Source organism: Rhinolophus ferrumequinum, chromosome 25, assembly GCF_004115265.2.
Source record: "Rhinolophus ferrumequinum isolate MPI-CBG mRhiFer1 chromosome 25, mRhiFer1_v1.p, whole genome shotgun sequence".
NCBI classification, from domain to species: domain Eukaryota; kingdom Metazoa; phylum Chordata; class Mammalia; order Chiroptera; family Rhinolophidae; genus Rhinolophus; species Rhinolophus ferrumequinum.
This window is the reverse complement of record NC_046308.1, coordinates 6,769,260-6,783,274: the sequence shown is the minus strand read 5'-3', so window position 1 is coordinate 6,783,274 and position 14,015 is coordinate 6,769,260. Positions and strand designations below refer to the sequence as shown.

The following is a 14,015-nucleotide window of genomic DNA, read 5'->3' as shown; positions in this document are numbered from 1 at the left end:
TTACTTAAATGTTACAATGAGTGTATTACTGTTATCAATAAAAATAAACATAAAACAATGAATAAAAAGGGATAAATTAACAAGATTCACAAGATTCACAAAGATATTTCCTGCGCTGATGGGGGAAATGTCAGGTCAAGCAGACCCTTGCTTGCCCGTCCCAGCGGGGACTCCCTTCCCTTTCAGCCCTGCACGTCCTTCCTTAAGCACCACACAATCAAAAGGGCAGAAGCCCCCCACCCTCTGCTGTCCGCGGTGCTGAACCCTGGAGCTGTCTAGTTACCACAGTACTGTCTGTCCTCCCTCCCAACTAAGCCTGGCTGGGCTTGGGCCTCCCTGGGGACACAAAATCATGGCTGCTCATTCGCCTCCCCCTAAATATTACTGAGGGCCTACTGTGTGCCAGGCATTATGCTAGGCCCTGGGAATACAGCAATGAACCAGACAAATCTCTGCTCTGCTCTCCTGGGCACGTGCACACGCACACACACACGCGCACACACAGCTGAGTGACCTCTGATTTCTGACTGGACCTCTCAGAACCCCGGTTTCCTCAACTGTCAAATAGGGAGCAGCATGGTATCTACCTCATAAGATGGTTGTAAGGAATCCTTGAAAAGGGACTCAAGTGGAGATCTGAAGCCAGAAATTGGGGTTCTTTCTGCCACCCTCTACTTCACAGGCACCTTCTCTTCAAGCGACCCTCTGATGCTGGGCAGACCTGCAGGGTAGCAGCAAGGACGAGGGCTGCCTCCACCAACTCCAGGCCACAGTGGACCCTGCAGCCGATCGAAGCGCAGGGTAGGTGCCTTTGCACCAACTGGGAGGGTACTGTGCACACAGTCGACATTTTTGCACATCACAGGTCCTTGGCTCCTACACGTAGTAGGCATGCTGCATAGTAGGTAGTCAATAAAAGCTGCCAGGCAGAAGGAAAGGAAAGGAGTCATATGTGCCCTTGACCGCCATACTCTGCCAAGAAAAGAAACCCTGTTTCTGAAGGGGGAGGGTTTTACCTGCACATGTGGCTGACCTGTCCATGGTCAACCCTGTAGCCACCTTACACCCATCACTTGACACAGTTGTCACAGGTTGGGGGAACCAAAGAGCTCTGATTCCAGACCCAAGCGCCTGCCCCACCTACGAGACCCCATGTGACCTGCCCCCACTTATGCCAGCTGCTTCTGGGTGACTGCATCAGTGTGCCCTGGGCCCTGGCTGCTCTCCTTCTGCCCCCAGCCTCACACAAAGAGAATCCTTCCCTGGGTTCTCCAACCAAGTCGTTTATCCTTCAGCACACCGGTCACATGCTGGCATTCAATCGCTGTGATTATTTAATTAGTGACTAATCTGTCCACCAGACTGAGCTCCATGAGGCCAGGAGCTCCGAATCATCCCCAATTCCTAGCATGCAGCAGGAGCTAAATAAATGCCTGTTGAATGAATGAATGAATGCAGGAGGTCAGCTGGATTTGCAACCTCTAGCTCTTCTGGCAGATGTGGCAGCCAGCACCAACCAGTGGGCCAACCCACTTCCTGGGCACTCTGGGTCTCTGTCCATGCCTGTCCCTTTGCCTGGGACACTTGTCCCTGTTCACCCCTGCAGGTCAGAGTCTCCAAGTCCAACTGCAGGGCCAAACCCTGGCAAGAGCCTTTTTGAAACAGCTATGCCCACTCCAAGCTGCTTCACTGCCCAGGCGATGGTTAGCAGCCCTCCTCACCGTGGTCCCCACTCCGACTTCTCCATAAAAAGAGTCACATGTACTGAGCACTTGCTATACAGGACACATTTTTCTAACTACTTTTGTACAACATTAATTCTCCTAAGCTTTACAACAGCACTTGGAGGGCCAATAACTTCTCCCACTTTCAAGATGGAGAAACTAAAGCAAAGAGGTCCCACAGTTGGCGATGAATAGAAACCCCCATACACAAGCAACCCCCAAATGCCTGATTAGTGCCCTCTCATTCCTGCTCACTCCCCTGGGCCTGGCCAGAACAGGTGCCCAGAAATACTCATTGTATGAATTAATGAACTCCTGTGGTTAAGACAGGCTGCCAAACAGCATACTCTTAGAGTCATGCTCCTGACCCGCAGGACCGGACAGAGAAGGTAGCGGGGCTCCAAGAAACCCAGTGAGACCCCCAGATGACCTCTCCATGGTGGAGCTACCAATCAAACCTGGGGTCACTTCTTCTCCAGGTGGTGAAGAAGCTTTCCTCTCTGAGCCTCAGTGTCCCCATCTGTAAAATGGGCTGATGTTCTCTTGGTGCTCACTAGGAGCATTCTAAGAACTGCTGTCTGTGGGGCACTTGGCACAGAGCTCAAGAAACGAGTGGCTGTTGCCATTATATTACTATAATTGTTAGAAAAAAGGAGTGCCAGCTTCAGAGAAGGTCAGGCCTGCCTGCCACAAGAAGCCACAGCAGGAGTCTGGCCTAGCAGGGCTGGACCGGGCAGTGGGACATCACGGGAACCCAAACAAAAGGCCTTCTCAAGGAAGAGGGGCTGTCAGGAGGCTCCGGGCAGGGGCTCAGGCAGGAAATGGCCAGTGGGAGCTCAGCTGTGGCCCGCACTGTGGAGGGGCCATGCCGGGGAGGTTTCCTGGCCATGTGGGCCGCCAGGCCACAGGATGGTAGCCCCTCCTTGGGCCTCGGGCCAGGTGGTAGCCATTTGTTGAACACCTACTATGTGCCAGGCACATAGGAAGAACAATTAATTAGATCACACCAACCCTGGGATCGGGGGCTCAAAGTTCTTGGCAGAAAGCAATTACTAGTCACCTGAGGGTTCCTAGGGGCCCCTCGTTTGAGGCTGGCTGGTAGGCGCAGGGGGATCATTGAGACTCTTGTATACCACAGGAGCATGTGGGAGCCTGGGCAGCCAGAGGGATAAAAAGCCTTGCACACAGAGGGGCCTGCAAATCCAGGGGTCCCCCCACCTGCTTAGCTTGGCCTTCTGGGGCAGGGAGCTTCCAGTCGTGGGGGAGGGCTCCAGGAATCCTCCAAATCTCACAGCGGGGTGAGCCACAACCAGGAAGTGGAGCAGGAAGGCTGCATCCTGGCGCCCCACCCCCAAATCCCACAGCAACATATGGAGATGGAGGCATGCCCATCCTGGGGGGGGGGGGGCTGCCTCCCAGGACCCTGAGTTCAGAACAACTGTGTCTACCAGAGTGCCTGCTCAGGGTGACCTGGCAAAGGCTCTGATTCAGCCCATGTGTGCTGTCCCCCATTCGAGCATACACATCCTAAGGGACCCTCGAGCCCCTACCAAGTCGGGGAGAAATCAGGCTCTTAAACATCTGGGAAATCCTGGCTCTGAGCTGTGGGGCCCACTCTAACCCCTGACTGCAGAGATAGGGGCTCTCAGACTCTCCTCTATCCGATCATCCTGGGTCACGTAATCTTGGGAAGCTAACATTTCCTTTTTAATTATCAGGCCCAGGTGCACAGAGGCCTTTACCCACTGTGGGAATTCCACCTGCCAAGGCTTGGGGAGGTTTTAAATTGTTATAAATGAAGTTAAAATGAGCCAGTGGAGAGACTTCATCCTCCCCCAGGTCCACAGCACCCCTGCCCCCAGCTCACAGATGTTTAGGCAGGAAGTCCCACACCTTCCAAGAAACCTCCTCCAGGGAGGCCTCTGGGCTGACTCCAGGCTACAGTCTTTCCCACCCACAGCACCAACTTCTCCAGCAGTCCAGACCCTACCCAAGGAGGCCCAAAGAGTTGGGGGGATTCCAACACACACTGCCTGGCAGGTGGCCTACTGCCACCATTCAAGCTGCAAGACTGGAGATGGCCCTGGGAAATAGGGAGCAAAGGCTCTGGAACCCCAGGGAGGCTGAGAGGTGGGGTCTGCCCTAGACCCTTGGGCAGCCAGCAGGGCCCTGATGCACCCTCCTTTGGGTCACCTAGTGCTTGGGGACATTTATCAGGCCAGCACAGTCTGCCAGACAGGAAATGTCCTCTGGTTTCCTCTGCCCCCACCCCCAGCCTGACACCCTGGCCCCAGCTAGGCTTGGGGAGGTGGGGAAAGGCAGGAACCACCCCCCAAGAATGGGTAGTACACTCCAAACTCCATTCCCTCCCCTCCCAGCATGTGACTTCTTCCTTTAACTGCCCCTGGCTTGAGGGGAGATGAAAGGTGAGACCCTAACTAGAAGAAGCATGTCAGCAAGGTCCCCTCCGCCATCAGCAGTGGGGGTGATTCAGGAGGGGTCTGATTAAGCCCACTCACTCCTGTGCCTCTCCCCACACTCATCACCCTCTCTGGACCTCTCCTGTGAGATGACACCACAGTGTCAGCCCTCAAAGGACAGATCCAGTGCCAAGAGCCCTCTTGTGTCCCCCCCACCCGCCCAGGGCCAGCCCCCCCACTTCAGGCACCCTGTGAGTCAGCTGCCGGTGAGCAGGGCACAGACTTCCTCCCTCCCAGGCCTCCCTGGGGACACTTGGGGCAGCAGGAGGCTCCCTCTGGCCAGCCAGGGTGGGGGCCCACATCCGGGAGGGCCCCCAGGGGCTCCAGGCCTGGCTCACGAGGAAGCCTGCAGCCCAGCCCCCCCTTGCCGACCCCTGACAGGGTGGCGTGGGAGGAAAAATCTTCCAGCCATCTGCTCAGCTGCCGGGTTTCCGGCCTGGGCGGGGCCGGGGGATGCCAGAAGGACCTGCTCTCCTGGGGAAGTGCCCCTGACCCCTGCTCCGAGGAAGGACGCTAGGCGAAGCAGCCCAGTGGTGGCCAGTGGGACCCCAGGGCTCTGACCAAGGAATGCTGCTCACCCAGGCATCCGAGCCCAAGTCAGCGGGTGTTCAGCTGTGGCTTTTGGGCATGCCCAGTACCCAAGGGACCCCAGGCCTCTGGAAGCCAGGGAGCTGGGGTGCAAGGCTCCTGGGTCCAATTAGGCCTGACTCAGCGAGTGACCCCAGCTGAGTCACTTCCCCTGGGCAGCCTGCCCGCCTCAGTTTCCTCAGGGAGGTCGGGGAGCTGGGAACAGGGTCTGGCTGGGAACAAGCCACTTGCATTACACCTCTGGGCTCTTTGAGGCAGGCTTCTCCTGTCTGCCAGATGGAAGCAGCTTCCTGCCCTGCCCAGAATGCTGAACATCCAGGGGGCCCCGAGGGACCATTCTTCCCAGGAAACCTGACAATTAAGTGCCAGCCCCCTCTTAGGCATTAATGCGAGTAGCTCCCGCATATTGAGCACTGACTGTATGCCTCCTCTCCAAACCACCTCATTGTGTTGTCATTTGTACTTCCATGTCATAAATGACACCCACTCAGGGAGGTTAAGGGCTAAGCTCAAGGTAACACAGCCATAGCAATTATACCCAACATTCTGTGCCAGGCTAATACACTTCTACTATGAGCTCATACACAGGCTCATATACCCTGGCGAGGCCGGGATTTGGGGCCCTCCATGGGCAGGGTAGACCCAGGGAAGTCAGGTAACTTGCCCAGAGGCCTTACAGCCAGAAGCTGGCAGGGACCATATGTGGCTTCAAAGCCCATGATGTTACCAGGGAGAAGTGGGAACTTAACAGGAAAGGCCGCTCATTTAATAATAATAATAATAATTAAAGTGCCAGGCCCAGCACTAAGTGCTTTATGTGCCCTGTCTCTGACACTCAATGTGTGTGTAGGGGGGTGAGGCCGAGGACTAGCAGCGGGAGGTCCCTCTAAGTGCCTTCAGCCCCACCCCCTTGGAAAGGTTCCATCCAGGATGTAGAGGGTGACCTGGGCTGGCACAAGAGGCCCCAGACATCCAAGGGGCCCCATGGGCTGAACTGCTGCAGGGCTACCCAGTGCCTGCTGGGCCCAGGCTACCACCAGAAGTTGATGTGTATTAGAAAGTTCTCTCTATCAGAGAAGGGTCATGCCCAGGGTTCAGAAGAATGGCGGTGGGGGTGAGGGGACCAGGGAGGAAAACAAGCAGAACTAACATCCACGACAGGGTAACAACAATCTCATTACTCCTCCTCCTCCTCCTGATCTCGCTGCTCAAACACTTGGTGAATTCACTCATTTATGGTTCCAACGACCCTAAGAAGTGGTACTATTATCACACATTTGACATATGAGGAAACTGAGACTGGGTGGATAAGCAAGGTCTCATAGCCAGAAAACACCATGAGCTCATCCTGACTGGCTCTTCAGAATTCTTCTCCCCAAGACTCAGGAAGCCTCAGAGCCCAACATGCAGGAGGTGCTCAAGGTGCCACTGGTGAACATTCCACAGCCAGTAACACTAACGATGGCAATGACAGAATCACCACCTCCATGTAAATAACCCTTTCTCTGCCAGGCAGCAGGTGCTTCTCACACTCTGGCTCATTAAGTCTCTACCACAAATCTGTTATTACCCCATTTAACATAATGGGAAACTGAGGTTTATGAGTGGCACTTGCCCCCACCCTTGGCTAGAAATAGACCCCAACAGCTGATACTGCAGTCCAGCCCCTTCCCAGCCTGCAGCCTCTGTGGCCCACAGGGACTCACACAAGTTCTAGGAATGTTCACCCTTTGGCTCAGAAGGATTTTCCCTCCCAGGGGGGGGTTGTGGGAAAAGGCTCAGAAAAAGTGTATTAAAAACCCTTCCAACTTCCCCGATGGGCCCTGGCCTCTAATCCACTGACCCCAGCCCGCCCAGGCGGCCTCTGCCTGCTCTCCCTGCATTAGGCCTGTGTCTCTGGCCCCCACAGGCTCCCGGGAGCCGCCAGAGCTGTTTCTGCTCTGGCAGCCAGGTCAGTGATGGGAAATCCAGACACAACTCTCGCCCACAATCCTGGAGACCCACACGCCCACTGCTGGCAGGGGCCCCAAGACTGGACTAATGGGGAGCCAGAATGAGCTAGCGGCCCCACCTGAGCCTGGCAGCTGGCTGGTGTCAGGGGATGCTCACCTCCCAGATGAGCAAGGGGGTTACAGGTCAGATCTCAGCCCCTCCTGCCCCAAAGCTGGACCTTGGCCCTGCAGACATCGCCTTGACAGGTCCTCTGCTCTGAAGCTCTCGGCCTGAAGCCCCCAGCCAGAACCCCAATTTCACTTCCTTCCACTCAGTCTGTCCTGGGCATGCCCCACCCTGGAGGCCCCCAGCTGCAAGCAATGACCTCCTCACCTACATCATCGTGGCCGCGGGAATGGGGAAGAGAAACAGGAGAATGAGGAAACTAATGAAATAAAGAAGTGGGACAGGCCGGCAGGCCCCCCCCCCCCCCAGTTCCTCAAATGCAGTCCCCATCATTCCAAAAGCCCCGGCGGCCAAAGAGGGGAGGGGTGGAGGGGATTTCTTCGCCAGGCATTGAAGACCTCTGAAATACCCTCCCAGGTCTGCTAACCTATAAATCCAATGCACTCCACTCCACTCCTCTTTTTTGGTGGGAGGATACCCTTGTAGCCCCAGCTCCTACTTGTGAGGGTACCAGCCCAAAGAGACTTGGGCTCTGGGACCGCCTAACCCTTGCGAACCAAATTCTATGGCATGGGGGCACCTGACCCTGCCCACCCCTACAATGCAGGGAGTGGGGAGAGGGACTTCCCAAATCCAGCGCTGTCCTCTTGGCCACATGGCCTGACCTGGGAGAGGGGGTAGGGAGCGGCGGCTGGAGGGGCTCTTCGTTCTCACAACCTCAGTTTGATTACTTTCACTTTCAAGGTACCAAGTGGTGACCCCTGACCCTTCCTTACCGGGCACAAGTTGAGGGGAAATGCTGCCCTCCAGGTGCTTTAAGAGGTGGACTGGGGGTGTTAGCCATACCCTCTCTCAGCGCCTCCCCCACTGCCTCAACTCCCCCCGTTACATCTCCAACACGTGTGTGGGTGGGGGCGTCGCAGGATCTGGAGAAGGGTCACACCAGAACACGCCACCCGAGTTACCTGCAGGGCAACATTTTAGGCTGTTGTGGGAGTGCGCAGACACTGGGCAGAACTAGACATGGGCCTCCTCTTCCCCCATTAAAGCCCTCTAAGCCCCACAGGAGGGAAGCGCCGGGAAAGGCGGGCTTACCTGAGAGAGAGGGGGTCCGGGCCGGGCCGGCCCATGGCGTCGCGCGCCTCCGGGCCCCCGAAATCCCGAGGGGGCGGGCGGGCCCCCGCCCCGGGCGCGTTCTCTCCTGCGCGCCGGCTGCTGGCTCGCGGCTCGCTCGAGCGGGGCTCAGGCAGGAAACCCGGGCTCGGAAAATGGCCAGCGTCTCATCATTTCCGCCGCCAGCGCTTGACAGTTGCGGGAGGATGCGCCCCCGGGCCGCCACCGGGGAAACTTTGCTGCTGCGGCCGCCGTCCCCACCGCGGGCCGCGATAGTCCGGGCAGGCGGCCGGGCGGAGGCGGTGGCCCGAGCCCATTCCGCCCCGCGCCGTTATGTAAAGAGGAACCGGCTATGCTAGCGGAGCCTGGCGGGGGAGGACGGCCATGGGGGCGGGGCCACACGAGGCCACACCCCTATTTTACCACGAGCCACTCAGTCGGAGGGGGCGGGGCTTTCATGGCCCCGCCCAACAACCCTGCTCCTCCGCGGCTGACCAGGTCCTAGGGTCTCAAACGCGAACCCGACGAGAGGCGGGGCTTTGTTAAACCACGCCCACATTTTGCCCACCCGGTTTCTCTTCATGCAGCCTAAAGAAGGGAATGAATGGCCGGAGGGGCTGGACAACTTTGGCCCCACCCACCTAGCGCTCGCAGACCACCAAGTACCTCAGCGCTGCCGGGGCGGAGCCAGATGTTGGAAAGGCGGAGCCTGAGGGCGGGGCCGGGCCGAGCCGCCTGGCCTCTAGGGGGCGCGCCCCTGCCGACTCCCTCCTGCTGGGCCTTATCTGTGCGCGTCCGGCGGGTCCGTGCAATAGCGCCAGCGGCTTTCATCATCACCCAGGGAAGGATCCCAACACCGCCCAGCCCCGAGTATCCACAACACTGTTGAGTCGACCCGCCACGATCCCAGCGTCCCCATTCAGATTCCGTTCCCACCGTCAGCTCAGCTCTTTGCCTCAGCGCGTGCCCATACAAGCCGGCTTCTATCCTATCTACAGATCACCCGTCACCCTACTCCAAGAGTGCATCTTTCTCCGGGAAGCTCTCCCGGACCGCTGACTCCCATGCCCCGTGGGCCTGCCTCTCTCCTCTCCCCCGGAATACTTTCATTTTCTCTATGACCTTACGTGGGGTGAGGTTGACAGTGGGGTTCCCCCTAGTCTGAGATGGAGCATACGCTCAGCCAGCCCTTCCCCCAACACATGGGAGGGAGGAGAGAGGAAAAATGTCTCCTCTTCCTTTCCTCCCACACATGAAACAAGTCGCTCACGCCCCCAGCTTGCAGGGGCCACATCACCCCTTCCTTGACAGCATACTCCTCCATTCCGCTGCTTCTGCCCCTTACTAGCCTTGGGTAAGTGACTAGTAAGTCATTTGGACTTCTCCGCATCTCAGTTCCCTCATCTCTGAAATGGAAATGATAAAAGTACTCACTCCACTGGGTTCCTGCCAGGATTAAATGAGTTAATGCATTAAAGCAGTTAGCATGGGACTTGCCTGAAGAGAACACTGCTACATGAGTGTTTATGAAACAATCCAGCCTAGTCCTGCCCTTGGAGCTACAGAAAGGGGTTCCCCGGAAGGTGGGGATTTCCAGACTCCACCCAGATGGGGGAAGAGGTGCTAGTCTGCTGTAGGATCCTTGGAGACCCATAACCTTGAAGGAACTGGACATAACTCTGTGCTTTCCAAAAATCTGTATTAAATACCTACTGTGTGCCAGGCACTGTTCTAGGTGCTGGGGACACAGCAGTAAACAAGAAAAATATCCCTGTCCTCATGGAGCTGACATTCTGGTGGGGGGACAGAGGACATAAATAAACGAATGGGATAATGTATTACAAAGATGACAAAACAGTTACAGGACGGAGAAGAGGCTGTCTTAGACTGGAGGCTCAGGGAGGACCTCTCTGAAGAGCTAACATTGGAGCTGAAACCACCCCTCTGCCCCACCCCACAGCAAGAAGGATCCAGGCATGATAAGGTTTGAAGGAAGGGCATTCCAGGCCAAAGGAACAGCAGTGCAAAGGTCCTGAGGTGGGAATAAGCTTGGTGTGATCGAGGAAAATCAAGAAAGCAGTGGTGGGGTGGCCAGTTAGGTCAGTTGGTTAGAACGTGGTGCTGGTAGCACCAAGGTTGCCAGTTCGATCCCTGCATGGGCCACTGTGAGCTGCGCCCTCCTTAAAAAAAAAAAAAAAAAAAAAAAAAGGCAGTGGTGATACCTAGACTGATAGACAGGAAGAGATGAAGTTGGAAAAGCCGTCTCATCAAATGGAGACTGGAAGGTCCTGGTGACAAGCTTGGGAATTCTCTGAGAGCAACAGGGAGCGATGGAGGGTTTTGAGCCGAAGGACCTGTTGAACTCTGGACTCTTGAATTCTAGCTGGAAAGTCTGCAGTTGGCAACCCATTAGGAGGTGCCCCAGTGATGTTCACCCCCCATCTGACGATGTGGGACAATGGGTGGGGGAAGTATCAGGAGCTTAAACTGATCACCCTATATTATTATAGTTTTATTACACTTGGGGAGACCGAGGGCCAGAGAGAGCAGTTACTTGCCTGCAGTCAAAAAGCTGCCCAGTGTTGCCAACAGAGCAGCCTGGTACACAGCAGTTGTCAAATGGTTGCTGAAATCTGCCAGCCACAGGCACTTTCCCTCTCACTGCCCAGACGGCAGTTCTGCTGACTTAAACGGAGAGTTGTGGTTCTTCCCCTTTTTAATCACTGCGAAAGCCTCCTCTCTCGCCAGATTTCTCTGAGGCCCAAAGTGGTTTTCTTTCTCACTTAATTTCTTCTCACCAGCATCCCCTTCAGGGCCCAGTTTCTGGTTTCGACGCTCTCCGCGATCGAGACTTCTCACTTTTTGTTTTTGTTTTTCCTTAGAAAGGCAAAGGGTTTACAAGGAATCCCCTTCCATCGCCTTGCCTTGCCTTGCCCTAGATTTGACAGCATCATGGCTCAGAGCACCAATTTCATCTTCTCTGAGGAGAGGCTGGCTCCTCCCACTCCGCAGGTCACTGGGGCCCCAAAAGAGAAAAAGGTTTGAATTCCCCGGAAACAAGCAAGGCGGTCTGAGCTGAGGAGGACCCACCACCTTTCCTTCCAATGGGTGAAAGCACCTGCTGTCTGCCAAGTTCCAGGGGCCAGACACTCTCAGGGTTAATAACAAAATAGTTGACAACAATATCAAGAAATACTTATTAATACCATTAATAGTAATGTTAACAATTGACAATAATAACCATAACAAAATGAAAGTTAAGTGGTACAAGATTAATCATAAATGGGTTGATAAAATTATAATAATGGAACGATGGTTAACAGGTCTAATGAATAATAATAGCTACAATTAACTATGACAGGATTAATAGCAAATATAAAACAGCAATAGGATATTAGTAGTCATAATAAATAACACCGTTCACAGGTCTAGGAATAATAGTAATAATAGAAGCTAAGGCTTACAGGATTAATAATAATATAGCAATAGGTTAGTAATAATATTAATAAATGTAATATTATAATAATATAATCATAGTTAACAATAACAGCACTTAATAGTTACAGGATTAATAATAAATATAAAAATAATAATAGGCTAGGACAGGATTAACAGTAACAGATATAATAACAGTATAATTATAACAGTTAACAGAGCTAGGCTTAATAATAATATGATTAATAGTTTTTGAGACTTGCTTGATGCCAAGCATTCCACTAAAGCAGTGCTGACAAATGAGACTTTCTGTGACAATGGAAATGTTCTCTCATGTCCAATATGGCCACCACTAGCCATACGGGACTTCTGAGCTCTGGAAATGTGGCTAGTGTCACTGAGTAACGGACTTCATAACTTTATTTAATGTTAATCAACTAAAATTTAAATAGCCACATGTAGCCAGTGGTTACTGTACTGGACAGCACAGTTCTGGACATTTTACATATGTTAACTCATTTAATTCTCATGACAGCCCTGGGGTAGGAACCGTTACTGTTATTGCTGTCCCCTTTTTATGATGAGGAAACTGAGGCACTGAAAAGTTAAGTCATTAGCCCTGGTCCGAGTCTCTCCCCACATCAAGGTGGGGAGACAACAGGATGCCGTTGTCTGAGGGGGCTCTTAATTAAGAATGAAGGTTCTGGGGTCACCCAGACAGATTTAGAATTTTGTTCAGCCTTCTCTCGGCTATGTGGTCAATGAACTATTTGGGCCTCGGTTTCCTCATCTGTAAAATGGGGACAATCACAGGGCTGACCTCACTGTGTTCCAGGGGAGAATTTGATGAGAAACCTTACATTAAGGGCTTGGGAGTTTGGGTGGCTCTTCTACATAACACATGCTCAATAAAGAATGTCGGCGTAATCTATAATCGGTGTGAGAGTAGTACATCCCGAAAGGGCTGTGAAGAGTGGTGGCCACAGAGACTTGCCCCTGTGGATGATACACCCTCACACCCTCACACCCAGTGTCCACATGAGGACACTGAGGCTTGAGAGTAAAGACTGTAGCCCAAGGTCACCCAGCCAGTGAGTGGAAGACTTGGTGTCCACATCTGTAAAAGGCACTTCTGGAAACTGGTCCTCTCTCTGCTAGGAAGAAGGTCTGAGCCCCATTTGAGGAGGAGGCCTGAGAGCCTGGTCTGCCTCCTAGCTGGGCAATGGCTGGTGCAGTGGACTGAATGTTTATATCCTCCCAAGATTCCTGTTGAAATCCTAACCCCCCAAGGTGATGGTGTTAGGAAGTAAGGCCTTTGGGAGGTGACGTGGTCATGAGGGCACAGTCCTAATGCATTAGTGTCCTATTAGAGACTCCAGGGAGATCCCTATCTGCTTCTGCCACATGAGGTTACAGCTGAAAGGCACCATCTACGAACCAGACAGCCGACGCTCACCAGTCACTGAACCTGCCAGCAGCTTGATCTTGGGCGTCCAGCCTCCAGAACTGTGAGAAATACATTTCTGTTGTGTATAAGTGTCATGCAGGGACTCTGGTCCTGCTCCCTACATAAGAACGCATGATATGGTGAGGCCAAAAAGGAACACCCACGGAGCCATGGATAAGGGGTTTGTACCACTGTAGTCTCGCTGGTGGCTGGGTTGGAGACACAGGGAGCAAACATCCACCGGTACCCCAAAAAGTGGTCTTCCTGCACCCCAGTCTCGCTGGCGGCCCGGTGAAACACAAGAAGTAGGAGCCACACGATATGCCGTCTGCTTCTCTGCCAACCAACCAACCTGCGCAGCCACGGCAGTTACATCAGTGGCTAACAGCTAATCGGTAAACAGCTGACGGCCAACTAGCTACAGCGATGGCTATCTACTAACCGAGCCTGCACCTTTCCAAGTGAGGCCGAGAGCCTGGAAACTGCTCTCTGGGACTCTGTCCCCACACTAAGCCACTCAGTTTATGGTATTTTGTTATAGCACCCTGAACAGACTAAGACAGAAAATTGGTATTGAGAAGTGGGGGTTCTGCTGTCATAAATACCTAAAAAGGTAGAATAGCTTTGGAACTGGGTAACGGATGGAGGCTGGAAGAGTTTTGGGGTGCATGCTAGAAAAAGCCTACATTGCTGTGACCCAACCATTCAGGGCAATTCTGGTGAGGGCCCCGAAAGAAAAGAAGAAGGCTGCAGAAGAAAGATGGCCACGGCAATGGAAGAATGACCCAGAGGCATTTGGGCGATCCTTAGGGCTTCCTCCCATCACAGGCCCGGAGTGCAAGGACCTAGATGGCAGAAAGATTTCAAAGGAGGGGCCTTCGTTGCTGGGCTTCTCTCCAGCACCCAGTCAACTACTTCAGGAGCGGCTCCAACAGCCCCTACTGGCGTGTGCTGCAGCCAGCAAAGGTGTGTGTGGCAAGTGGCTGCCTCCATCTAGATTTTGGAGGAGATACCAGCAGCACTACCCAGGCTGAGGGCCACCTCGAGGGCGGGGCCACCGCGGAGAGCTCCCAGCAGTCATGTGGGTGGGGCTGCCATCGTGACTCCAGG

At 54.0% G+C, this 14,015-nt stretch overlaps 1 protein-coding gene across 3 annotated transcripts in view; it reads right to left on the bottom strand.

Moving 5' to 3' along the window:
- Positions 1–8,391, bottom strand: part of SH2B3 (SH2B adaptor protein 3) — a 37,831-nt gene extending 29,440 nt beyond the window's left edge. For all 3 annotated transcript variants that reach the window (XM_033097683.1, XM_033097681.1, XM_033097682.1), the window contains exon 1: positions 8,006–8,391. The gene's annotated coding sequence lies outside the window, so the exon portion shown is untranslated. The remainder of the gene's footprint in view (positions 1–8,005) is intronic.
- Between the last annotated feature and the right edge of the window lie 5,624 nt (positions 8,392–14,015).